Source organism: Pseudochaenichthys georgianus, unplaced genomic scaffold (assembly GCF_902827115.2).
Source record: "Pseudochaenichthys georgianus unplaced genomic scaffold, fPseGeo1.2 scaffold_742_arrow_ctg1, whole genome shotgun sequence".
NCBI lineage: Eukaryota > Metazoa > Chordata > Actinopteri > Perciformes > Channichthyidae > Pseudochaenichthys > Pseudochaenichthys georgianus.
This window is the reverse complement of record NW_027263294.1, coordinates 61,853-71,852: the sequence shown is the minus strand read 5'-3', so window position 1 is coordinate 71,852 and position 10,000 is coordinate 61,853. Positions and strand designations below refer to the sequence as shown.

The window sequence follows — 10,000 nt, the reverse complement described above, 5'->3', positions numbered from 1 at the left end:
ACTCTACTTCCCCGAGAAACTAAAACAAGCCAGGCTCCCAGAGAAACGTTGTGAAGAAACAAGGGGATGAGTGGTAACTTGCTCACTCTGCCCTTTACCTCCACACTACATTACATTACTGTTAAGCGGTAGATATTGAACTCTACTGGAGCTGTTTGCACTACTCTCCAGCTGCCAGCTGTCATACATTCCATGCATTCCGTTTCACAAGCTTCACATTCAGATACCGCATTCCCTGGTGGTCTAGTGAATAGGATTCGGCGCTCTCACTGCCGCGGCCCGGGTTCGATTCCTGGTCAGGGAACACTCTTTACTTACTGAATATCACGTCCGTTTAATTCAAAACAACTCCCACATAAAACGATGGATTTTGCGGACATTGTGCTGACATTCTGTGTGGTTCCATGGTGTAATGGTTAGCACTCTGGACTCTGAATCCAGCGATCGGAGTTCAAATCTCGGTGGAACCTTTCTTTGAGTTCTTCTGAGTGGCGTGAGTACAACAACCTGGTCCTTAACACCTCTAAAACCAAATAGTTGACGATCGACTGCAGGAGAACCAAAAAGGAAGTCCACTATATGTATGGAGAAATGGAAGGCGTGGAGAACTTCAAGTTTCTTGAAGTCAACATGTCAACACATCCTACAAGGACCTCCAACACATCACACCGGGTTAAAAAGGCCCAGCAAAGACTCTACTTCCCCGAGAAACTAAAACAAGCCAGGCTCCCAGAGAAACGTTGTGAAGAAACAAGGGGATGAGTGGTAACTTGCTCACTCTGCCCTTTACCTCCACACTACATTACATTACTGTTAAGAGGTAGATATTGAACTCTACTGGAGCTGTTTGCACTACTCTCCAGCTGCCAGCTGTCATACATTCCATGCATTCCGTTTCACAAGCTTCACATGCAGATACAGCATTCCCTGGTGGTCTAGTGGCTAGGATTCGGCGCTCTCACCGCCGCGCCCCGGGTTGGATTCCCGGTCAGGGAACACTCTTTACTTACTGTATATCACGTCCGTTTAATTCAAAACAACTCCCACATAAAACGATAGATTCTGCGGACATTGTGCGGACATTGTGCTGACATTCCGTGTGGTTACATGGTGTAATGGTTAGCACTCTGGACTCTGAATCCAGCGATCCGAGTTCAAATCTCGGTGGAACCTTTCTTTGAGTTCTTCTGAGTGGCGTGAGGACAACAACCTGGTCCTTAACACCTCTAAAACCAAATAGTTGACGATCGACTGCAGGAGAACCAAAACGGAAGTCCACCATTTTGTGAAGAAACAAGGGGATGAGTGGTAACTTGCTCACTCTGCCCTTTACCTCCACACTACATTACATTACTGTTAAGAGGTAGATATTGAACTCTACTGGAGCTGTTTGCACTACTCTCCAGCTGCCAGCTGTCATACATGCCATGCATTCCGTTTCACAAGATTCACATACAGATACAGCATTCCCTGGTGGTCTAGTGGCTGGGATTCGGCGCTAGGATTCGTCAGTCTCACCGCCGTGGCCCGGGTTCGATTCCCGGTCAGGGAACACTCTTTACTTACTGAATATCACGTCCGTTTAATTCAAAACAACTCAAACATAAAACGATAGATTGTGCGGACATTGTGCGGACATTGTGCTGATATTCCGTGTGGTTCCATGGTGTAATGGTTAGCACTCTGGACTCTGAATCCAGCGATCCGAGTTCAAATGTCGGTGGAACCTTTCTTTGAGTTCTTCTGAGAGGCGTTAGGACAACCTCCTGGTCCTTAACACTTCTAAAACCAAGAAGTTGACGATCGACTGCAGGAGAACCAAAAAGGAAGTCCACCATATGGATGGAGAAATGGACGGCGTGGAGAACTTCAAGTTTCTTGAAGTCAATATGTCAAAACATCCTACAAGGACCTCCAACACATCACACCGGGTTAAAAAGGCCCAGCAAAGACTCTACTTCCCCGAGAAACTAAAACAAGCCAGGCTCCCAGAGAAACGTTGTGAAGAAACAAGGGGATGAGTGGTAACTTGCTCACTCTGCCCTTTACCTCCACACTACATTACATGACAGTTAAGAGGTAGATATTGAACTCTACTGGAGCTGTTTGCACTACTCTCCAGCTGCCAGCTGTCATACATTCCATGCATTCCGTTTCAAAAGCTTCAAATTCAGATACAGCATTCCCTGGTGGTCTAGTGGCTAGGATTCGTCGCTCTCACCGCCGCGGCCCGGGTTCGATTCCCGGTCAGGGAACACTCTTTACTTACTGAATATCAAGGCTGTTTAATTCAAAACAACTCCCACATAAAACGATAGATTTTGCGGAAATTGTGCTGACATTCTGTGTGGTTCCATGGTGTAATGGTTAGCACTCTGGACTCTGAATCCAGCGATCCGAGTTCAAATCTCGGTGGAACCTTTCTTTGAGTACCCTGAAAAAAGCCAGCTTCTACATCTCCGGAGGATCTTGAAGCAGGATAGTGGTTGCAATATAGAAGATGAAGACTGACTTGAGAATAAGTCTATATAGTCAAGTCAAGGGAATAATCTGAGCGGCGTTTGGACAACAAACTGGTCCTTAACACCTCTGAAACCAAATAGTTGACGATTGACTGCAGGAGAACCAAAAAGGAAGTCCACCATTTTGTGAAGAAACAAGGGGATGAGTGGTAACTTGCTCACTCTGCCCTTTACCTCCACACTACATTACATTACTGTTAAGAGGTAGATATTGAACTCTACTGGAGCTGTTTGCACTACTCTCCAGCTGCCAGCTGTCATACATTCCATGCATTCCGTTTCACAAGCTTCACATTCAGATACAGCATTCCTTGGTGGTCTAGTGGCTGGGATTCGGTGCTGGGATTCGGCGCTCTCACCGCCGCGGCCCGGGTTCGATTCCCGGTCAGGGAACACTCTTTACTTACTGAATATCACGTCCATTTAATTCAAAACAACTCCCACATAAAACGATGGATTTTTCGGACATTGTGCTGACATTCCGTGTGGTTCCATGGTGTAATGGTTAGCACTCTGGACTCTGAATCCAGCGATCCGAGTTCAAATCTCGGTGGAACCTTTATTTGAGTTCTTCTGAGTGGCGTGAGGACAACAACCTGGTCCTTAACACCTCTCAAACAAAATAGTTGACGATCGACTGCAGGAGAACCAAAAAGGAAGTCCACCATATGTATGGAGAAATGTAAGGCGTGGAGAACTTCAAGTTTCTTGAAGTCAATATGCAAGGACCTCCAACACATCACACTGGGTTATAAAGGCCCAGCAAAGACTCTACTTCCCCGAGAAACTAAAACAAGCCAGGCTCCCAGAGAAACGTTGTGAAGAAACAAGGGGATGAGTGGTAACTTGCTCACTCTGCCCTTTACCTCCACACTACATTACATTACTGTTAAGCGGTAGATATTGAACTCTACTGGAGCTGTTTGCACTACTCTCCAGCTGCCAGCTGTCATACATTCCATGCATTCCGTTTCACAAGCTTCACATTCAGATACCGCATTCCCTGGTGGTCTAGTGAATAGGATTCGGCGCTCTCACTGCCGCGGCCCGGGTTCGATTCCTGGTCAGGGAACACTCTTTACTTACTGAATATCACGTCCGTTTAATTCAAAACAACTCCCACATAAAACGATGGATTTTGCGGACATTGTGCTGACATTCTGTGTGGTTCCATGGTGTAATGGTTAGCACTCTGGACTCTGAATCCAGCGATCGGAGATCAAATCTCGGTGGAACCTTTCTTTGAGTTCTTCTGAGTGGCGTGAGTACAACAACCTGGTCCTTAACACCTCTAAAACCAAATAGTTGACGATCGACTGCAGGAGAACCAAAAAGGAAGTCCACTATATGTATGGAGAAATGGAAGGCGTGGAGAACTTCAAGTTTCTTGAAGTCAACATGTCAACACATCCTACAAGGACCTCCAACACATCACACCGGGTTAAAAAGGCCCAGCAAAGACTCTACTTCCCCGAGAAACTAAAACAAGCCAGGCTCCCAGAGAAACGTTGTGAAGAAACAAGGGGATGAGTGGTAACTTGCTCACTCTGCCCTTTACCTCCACATTACATTACATTACTGTTAAGAGGTAGATATTGAACTCTACTGGAGCTGTTTGCACTACTCTCCAGCTGCCAGCTGTCATACATTCCATGCATTCCGTTTCACAAGCTTCACATGCAGATACAGCATTCCCTGGTGGTCTAGTGGCTAGGATTCGGCGCTCTCACCGCCGCGCCCCGGGTTGGATTCCCGGTCAGGGAACACTCTTTACTTACTGAATATCAAGGCTGTTTAATTCAAAACAACTCCCACATAAAACGATAGATTCTGCGGACATTGTGCGGACATTGTGCTGACATTCTGTGTAGTTCCATGGTGTAATGGTTAGCACTCTGGACTCTGAATCCAGCGATCTGAGTTCAAATCTCGGTGGAACCTTTCTTTGAGTACCCTGAAAAAAGCCAGCTTCTACATCTCCGGAGGATCTTGAAGCAGGATAGTGGTTGCAATATAGAAGATGAAGACTGACTTGAGAATAAGTCTATATAGTCAAGTCAAGGGAATAATCTGAGCGACGTTAGGACAACAACCTGGTCCTTAACACCTCTGAAACCAAATAGTTGACGATTGACTGCAGGAGAACCAAAAAGGAAGTCCACCATATGTATGGAGAAATGGAAGGCGTGGAGAACTTCAAGTCTCTTGAAGTCAATATGTCAAAACATCCTGCAAGGACCTCCAACACATCACACTGGGTTATAAAGGCCCAGCAAAGACTCTACTTCCCCGAGAAACTAAAACAAGCCAGGCTCCCAGAGAAACGTTGTGAAGAAACAAGGGGATGAGTGGTAACTTGCTCACTCTGCCCTTTACCTCCACACTACATTACATTACTGTTAAGCGGTAGATATTGAACTCTACTGGAGCTGTTTGCACTACTCTCCAGCTGCCAGCTGTCATACATTCCATGCATTCCGTTTCACAAGCTTCACATTCAGATACCGCGTTCCCTGGTGGTCTAGTGGCTAGGATTCGGTGCTCTCACTGCCGCGGCACGGGTTCGATTCCTGGTCAGGGAACACTCTTTACTTACTGAATATCACGTCCGTTTAATTCAAAACAACTCCCACATTAAACGATAGATTTTGCGGACATTGTGCTGACATTCTGTGTGGTTCCATGGTGTCATGGTTAGCACTCTGGACTCTGAATCCAGCGATCCGAGTTCAAATCTCGGTGGAACCTTTCTTTGAGTACCCTGAAAAAAGCCAGCTTCTACATCTCCGGAGGATCTTGAAGCAGGATAGTGGTTGCAATATAGAAGATGAAGACTGACTTGAGAATAAGTCTATATAGTCAAGTCAAGGGAATAATCTGAGCGGCGTTTGGACAACAAACTGGTCCTTAACACCTCTGAAACCAAATAGTTGACGATTGACTGCAGGAGAACCAAAAAGGAAGTCAACCATTTTGTGAAGAAACAAGGGGATGAGTGGTAACTTGCTCACTCTGCCCTTTACCTCCACACTACATTACATTACTGTTAAGAGGTAGATATTGAACTCTACTGGAGCTGTTTGCACTACTCTCCAGCTGCCAGCTGTCATACATTCCATGCATTCCGTTTCATAAGCTTCACATACAGATACAGCATTCCTTGGTGGTCTAGTGGCTAGGATTCGGCGCTCTCACCGCCGCGGCCCGGGTTCGATTCCCGGTCAGGGAACGCTCTTTACTTACTGAATATCAAGGCTGTTTAATTCAAAACAACTCCCACATAAAACGATAGATGTTGCGGACATTGTGCTGACATTCCGTGTGGTTCCATGGTGTAATGGTTAGCACTCTGGACTTTGAATCCAGCGATCCGAGTTCAAATCTCGGTGGAACCTTTCTTTGAGTTCTTCTGAGTGGCGTGAGGACAACAAACTGGTCCTTAACACCTCTAAAACCAAATAGTTGACGATCGACTGCAGGAGAACCAAAAAGGAAGTCCACCATATGTACGGAGAAATGGAAGGCGTGGAGAACTTCAAGTTTCTTGAAGTCAATATGTCAAAACATCCTACAAGGACCTCCAACACATCACACCGGGTTAAAAAGGCCCAGCAAAGACTCTACTTCCCCGAGAAACTAAAACAAGCCAGGCTCCAAGAGAAACGTTGTGAAGAAACAAGGGGATGAGTGGTAACTTGCTCTCTCTGCCCTTTACCTCCACACTACATTACATTACTGTTAAGAGGTAGATATTGAACTCTACTGGAGCTGTTTGCACTACTCTCCAGCTGCCAGCTGTCATACATTCCATGCATTCCGTTTCACAAGCTTCACATTAAGATACAGCATTCCTTGGTGGTCTAGTGGCTGGGATTCGGCGCTGGGATTCGGTGCTCTCACCGCCGTGGCCCGGGTTCGATTCCCGGTCAGGGAACACTCTTTACTTACTGAATATCAAGTCCGTTTAATTCAAAACAACTCCCACATAAACGATAGATTTTGCGGACATTGTGCGGACATTCTGTGTAGTTCCATGGTGTAATGGTTAGCACTCTGGACTCTGAATCCAGCGATCCGAGTTCAAATCTCGGTGGAACCTTTCTTTGAGTACCCTGAAAAAAGCCAGCTTCTACATCTCCGGAGGATCTTGAAGCAGGATAGTGGTTGCAATATAGAATATGAAGACTGACTTGAGAATAAGTCTATATAGTCAAGTCAAGGGAATAATCTGAGCGGCGTTCGGACAACAAACTGGTCCTTAACACCTCTGAAACCAAGTAGTTGACGATTGACTGCAGGAAAACCAAAAAGGAAGTCAACCATTTTGTGAAGAAACAAGGGGATGAGTGGTAACTTGCTCACTCTGCCCTTTACCTCCACACTACATTACATTACTGTTAAGAGGTAGATATTGAACTCTACTGGAGCTGTTTGCACTACTCTCCAGCTGCCAGCTGTCATACATTCCATGCATTCCGTTTCACAAGCTTCACATTAAGATACAGCATTCCTTGGTGGTCTAGTGGCTGGGATTCGGCGCTGGGATTCGGCGCTGGGATTCGGCGCTCTCACCGCTGCGGCCCGTGTTCGATTCCCGGTCAGGGAACTCTCTTTACTTACTGAATATCACGTCCGTTTAATTCAAAACAACTCCCACATAAAACGATAGATTTTGCGGACATTGTGCTGACATTCTGTGTGGTTCCATGGTGTAATGGTTAGCACTCTGGACTCTGAATCCAGCGATCCGAGTTCAAATCTCGGTGGAACCTTTCTTTGAGTTCTTCTGAGTGGCGTGAGGACAACAACCTGGTCCTTAACACCTCTAAAACCAAATAGTTGACGATCGACTGCAGGAGAACCAAAAAGGAAGTCCACCATATGTATGGAGAAATGGAAGGCGTGGAGAACTTCAAGTTTCTTGAAGTCAACATGTCAAAACATCCTACAAGGACCTCCAACACATCACACCGGGTTAAAAAGGCCCAGCAAAGACTCTACTTCCCCGAGAAACTAAAACAAGCCAGGCTCCCAGAGAAACGTTGTGAAGAAACAAGGGGATGAGTGGTAACTTGCTCACTCTGCCCTTTACCTCCACACTACATTACATTACTGTTAAGAGGTAGATATTGAACTCTACTGGAGCTGTTTGCACTACTCTCCAGCTGCCAGCTGTCATACATTCCATGCATTCCGTTTCACAAGCTTCACATTCAGATACCGCATTCCCTGGTGGTCTAGTGGCTAGGATTCGGCGCTCTCACCGCCGCGGCCCGGGTTCGATTCCCGGTCAGGGAACACTCTTTACTTACTGAATATCAAGGCTGTTTAATTCAAAACAACTCCCACATAAAACGATAGATTTTGCGGACATTGTGCTGACATTCTGTGTGGTTCCATGGTGTAATGGTTAGCACTCTGGACTCTGAATCCAGCGATCCGAGTTCAAATCTCGGTGGAACCTTTCTTTGAGTACCCTGAAAAAAGCCAGCTTCTACATCTCCGGAGGATCTTGAAGCAGGATAGTGGTTGCAATATAGAAGATGAAGACTGACTTGAGAATAAGTCTATATAGTCAAGTCAAGGGAATAATCTGAGCGACGTTAGGACAACAACCTGGTCCTTAACACCTCTGAAACCAAATAGTTGACGATTGACTGCAGGAGAACCAAAACGGAAGTCCACCATTTTGTGAAGAAACAAGGGGATGAGTGGTAACTTGCTCACTCTGCCCTTTACCTCCACACTACATTACATTACTGTTAAGAGGTAGATATTGAACTCTACTGGAGCTGTTTGCACTACTCTCCAGCTGCCAGCTGTCATACATTCCATGCATTCCGTTTCACAAGCTTCACATACAGATACAGCATTCCCTGGTGGTCTAGTGGCTGGGATTCGGCGCTGGGATTCGGCGCTCTCACCGCCGCGGCCCGTGTTCGATTCCCGGTCAGGGAACACTCTTTACTTACTGAATATCACGTCCGTTTAATTCAAAACAACTCCCACATAAAACGATAGATTTTGCGGACATTGTGCTGACATTCTGTGTGGTTCCATGGTGTAATGGTTAGCACTCTGGACTCTGAATCCAGCGATCCGAGTTCAAATCTCGGTGGAACCTTTCTTTGAGTTCTTCTGAGTGGCGTGAGGACAACAACCTGGTCCTTAACACCTCTAAAACCAAATAGTTGACGATCGACTGCAGGAGAACCAAAAAGGAAGTCCACCATATGTATGGAGAAATGGAAGGCGTGGAGAACTTCAAGTTTCTTGAAGTCAACATGTCAAAACATCCTACAAGGACCTCCAACACATCACACCGGGTTAAAAAGGCCCAGCAAAGACTCTACTTCCCCGAGAAACTAAAACAAGCCAGGCTCCCAGAGAAACGTTGTGAAGAAACAAGGGGATGAGTGGTAACTTGCTCACTCTGCCCTTTACCTCCACACTACATTACATTACTGTTAAGAGGTAGATATTGAACTCTACTGGAGCTGTTTGCACTACTCTCCAGCTGCCAGCTGTCATACATTCCATGCATTCCGTTTCACAAGCTTCACATTACAGATACAGCATTCCCTGGTGGTCTAGTGGCTAGGATTCGGTGCTCTCACCGCCGCGGCCCGGGTTCGATTCCCGGTCAGGGAACACTCTTTACTTACTGAATATCAAGGCTGTTTAATTCAAAACAACTCCCACATAAAACGATAGATTGTGCGGACATTGTGCTGACATTCTGTGTGGTTCCATGGTGTAATGGTTAGCACTCTGGACTCTGAATCCAGCGATCCGAGTTCAAATCTCGGTGGAACCTTTCTTTGAGTACCCTGAAAAAAGCCAGCTTCTACATCTCCGGAGGATCTTGAAGCAGGATAGTGGTTGCAATATAGAAGATGAAGACTGACTTGAGAATAAGTCTATATAGTCAAGTCAAGGGAATAATCTGAGCGACGTTAGGACAACAACCTGGTCCTTAACACCTCTGAAACCAAATAGTTGACGATTGACTGCAGGAGAACCAAAACGGAAGTCCACCATTTTGTGAAGAAACAAGGGGATGAGTGGTAACTTGCTCACTCTGCCCTTTACCTCCACACTACATTACATTACTGTTAAGAGGTAGATATTGAACTCTACTGGAGCTGTTTGCACTACTCTCCAGCTGCCAGCTGTCATACATTCCATGCATTCCGTTTCACAAGCTTCACATACAGATACAGCATTCCCTGGTGGTCTAGTGGCTGGGATTCGGCGCTGGGATTCGGCGCTCTCACCGCCGCGGCCCGGGTTCGATTCCCGGTCAGGGAACACTCTTTACTTACTGAATATCAAGGCTGCTTTAATTCAAAACAACTCCCACATAAAACGATAGATTGTGCGGACATTGTGCTGACATTCTGTGTGGTTCCATGGTGTAATGGTTAGCACTCTGGACTCTGAATCCAGCGATCCGAGTTCAAATCTCGGTGGAACCT

The 10,000-nt window shown here is 46.1% G+C and overlaps 19 non-coding genes across 19 annotated transcripts; all 19 read left to right on the top strand.

The window, feature by feature from the left end:
• Nucleotides 1–398: 398 nt before the first annotated feature.
• trnaq-cug (transfer RNA glutamine (anticodon CUG)) lies at nucleotides 399–470 on the top strand. Its single transcript has one exon. It is a non-coding gene; the product is annotated as a tRNA-Gln (tRNA).
• A 631-nt stretch (nucleotides 471–1,101) lies between these two features.
• trnaq-cug (transfer RNA glutamine (anticodon CUG)) lies at nucleotides 1,102–1,173 on the top strand. The gene has a single exon. It is a non-coding gene; the product is annotated as a tRNA-Gln (tRNA).
• A 294-nt stretch (nucleotides 1,174–1,467) lies between these two features.
• Nucleotides 1,468–1,552, top strand: trnap-agg (transfer RNA proline (anticodon AGG)). The gene is given in 2 exon segments: nucleotides 1,468–1,504; nucleotides 1,518–1,552. It is a non-coding gene; the product is annotated as a tRNA-Pro (tRNA).
• Nucleotides 1,553–1,657: 105 nt separating this feature from the next.
• trnaq-cug (transfer RNA glutamine (anticodon CUG)) lies at nucleotides 1,658–1,729 on the top strand. The gene has a single exon. It is a non-coding gene; the product is annotated as a tRNA-Gln (tRNA).
• A 620-nt stretch (nucleotides 1,730–2,349) lies between these two features.
• Nucleotides 2,350–2,421, top strand: trnaq-cug (transfer RNA glutamine (anticodon CUG)). The gene has a single exon. It is a non-coding gene; the product is annotated as a tRNA-Gln (tRNA).
• A 588-nt stretch (nucleotides 2,422–3,009) lies between these two features.
• Nucleotides 3,010–3,081, top strand: trnaq-cug (transfer RNA glutamine (anticodon CUG)). The gene has a single exon. It is a non-coding gene; the product is annotated as a tRNA-Gln (tRNA).
• A 607-nt stretch (nucleotides 3,082–3,688) lies between these two features.
• On the top strand, nucleotides 3,689–3,760 carry trnaq-cug (transfer RNA glutamine (anticodon CUG)). The gene has a single exon. It is a non-coding gene; the product is annotated as a tRNA-Gln (tRNA).
• A 631-nt stretch (nucleotides 3,761–4,391) lies between these two features.
• On the top strand, nucleotides 4,392–4,463 carry trnaq-cug (transfer RNA glutamine (anticodon CUG)). Its single transcript has one exon. It is a non-coding gene; the product is annotated as a tRNA-Gln (tRNA).
• Nucleotides 4,464–5,198: 735 nt separating this feature from the next.
• On the top strand, nucleotides 5,199–5,270 carry trnaq-cug (transfer RNA glutamine (anticodon CUG)). Its single transcript has one exon. It is a non-coding gene; the product is annotated as a tRNA-Gln (tRNA).
• A 409-nt stretch (nucleotides 5,271–5,679) lies between these two features.
• Nucleotides 5,680–5,751, top strand: trnae-cuc (transfer RNA glutamic acid (anticodon CUC)). The gene has a single exon. It is a non-coding gene; the product is annotated as a tRNA-Glu (tRNA).
• Nucleotides 5,752–5,845: 94 nt separating this feature from the next.
• trnaq-uug (transfer RNA glutamine (anticodon UUG)) lies at nucleotides 5,846–5,917 on the top strand. Its single transcript has one exon. It is a non-coding gene; the product is annotated as a tRNA-Gln (tRNA).
• Nucleotides 5,918–6,549: 632 nt separating this feature from the next.
• trnaq-cug (transfer RNA glutamine (anticodon CUG)) lies at nucleotides 6,550–6,621 on the top strand. Its single transcript has one exon. It is a non-coding gene; the product is annotated as a tRNA-Gln (tRNA).
• Nucleotides 6,622–7,222: 601 nt separating this feature from the next.
• trnaq-cug (transfer RNA glutamine (anticodon CUG)) lies at nucleotides 7,223–7,294 on the top strand. Its single transcript has one exon. It is a non-coding gene; the product is annotated as a tRNA-Gln (tRNA).
• A 454-nt stretch (nucleotides 7,295–7,748) lies between these two features.
• trnae-cuc (transfer RNA glutamic acid (anticodon CUC)) lies at nucleotides 7,749–7,820 on the top strand. Its single transcript has one exon. It is a non-coding gene; the product is annotated as a tRNA-Glu (tRNA).
• Nucleotides 7,821–7,914: 94 nt separating this feature from the next.
• On the top strand, nucleotides 7,915–7,986 carry trnaq-cug (transfer RNA glutamine (anticodon CUG)). Its single transcript has one exon. It is a non-coding gene; the product is annotated as a tRNA-Gln (tRNA).
• Nucleotides 7,987–8,574: 588 nt separating this feature from the next.
• Nucleotides 8,575–8,646, top strand: trnaq-cug (transfer RNA glutamine (anticodon CUG)). Its single transcript has one exon. It is a non-coding gene; the product is annotated as a tRNA-Gln (tRNA).
• A 455-nt stretch (nucleotides 8,647–9,101) lies between these two features.
• trnae-cuc (transfer RNA glutamic acid (anticodon CUC)) lies at nucleotides 9,102–9,173 on the top strand. The gene has a single exon. It is a non-coding gene; the product is annotated as a tRNA-Glu (tRNA).
• A 94-nt stretch (nucleotides 9,174–9,267) lies between these two features.
• Nucleotides 9,268–9,339, top strand: trnaq-cug (transfer RNA glutamine (anticodon CUG)). The gene has a single exon. It is a non-coding gene; the product is annotated as a tRNA-Gln (tRNA).
• Nucleotides 9,340–9,928: 589 nt separating this feature from the next.
• Nucleotides 9,929–10,000, top strand: trnaq-cug (transfer RNA glutamine (anticodon CUG)). The gene has a single exon. It is a non-coding gene; the product is annotated as a tRNA-Gln (tRNA).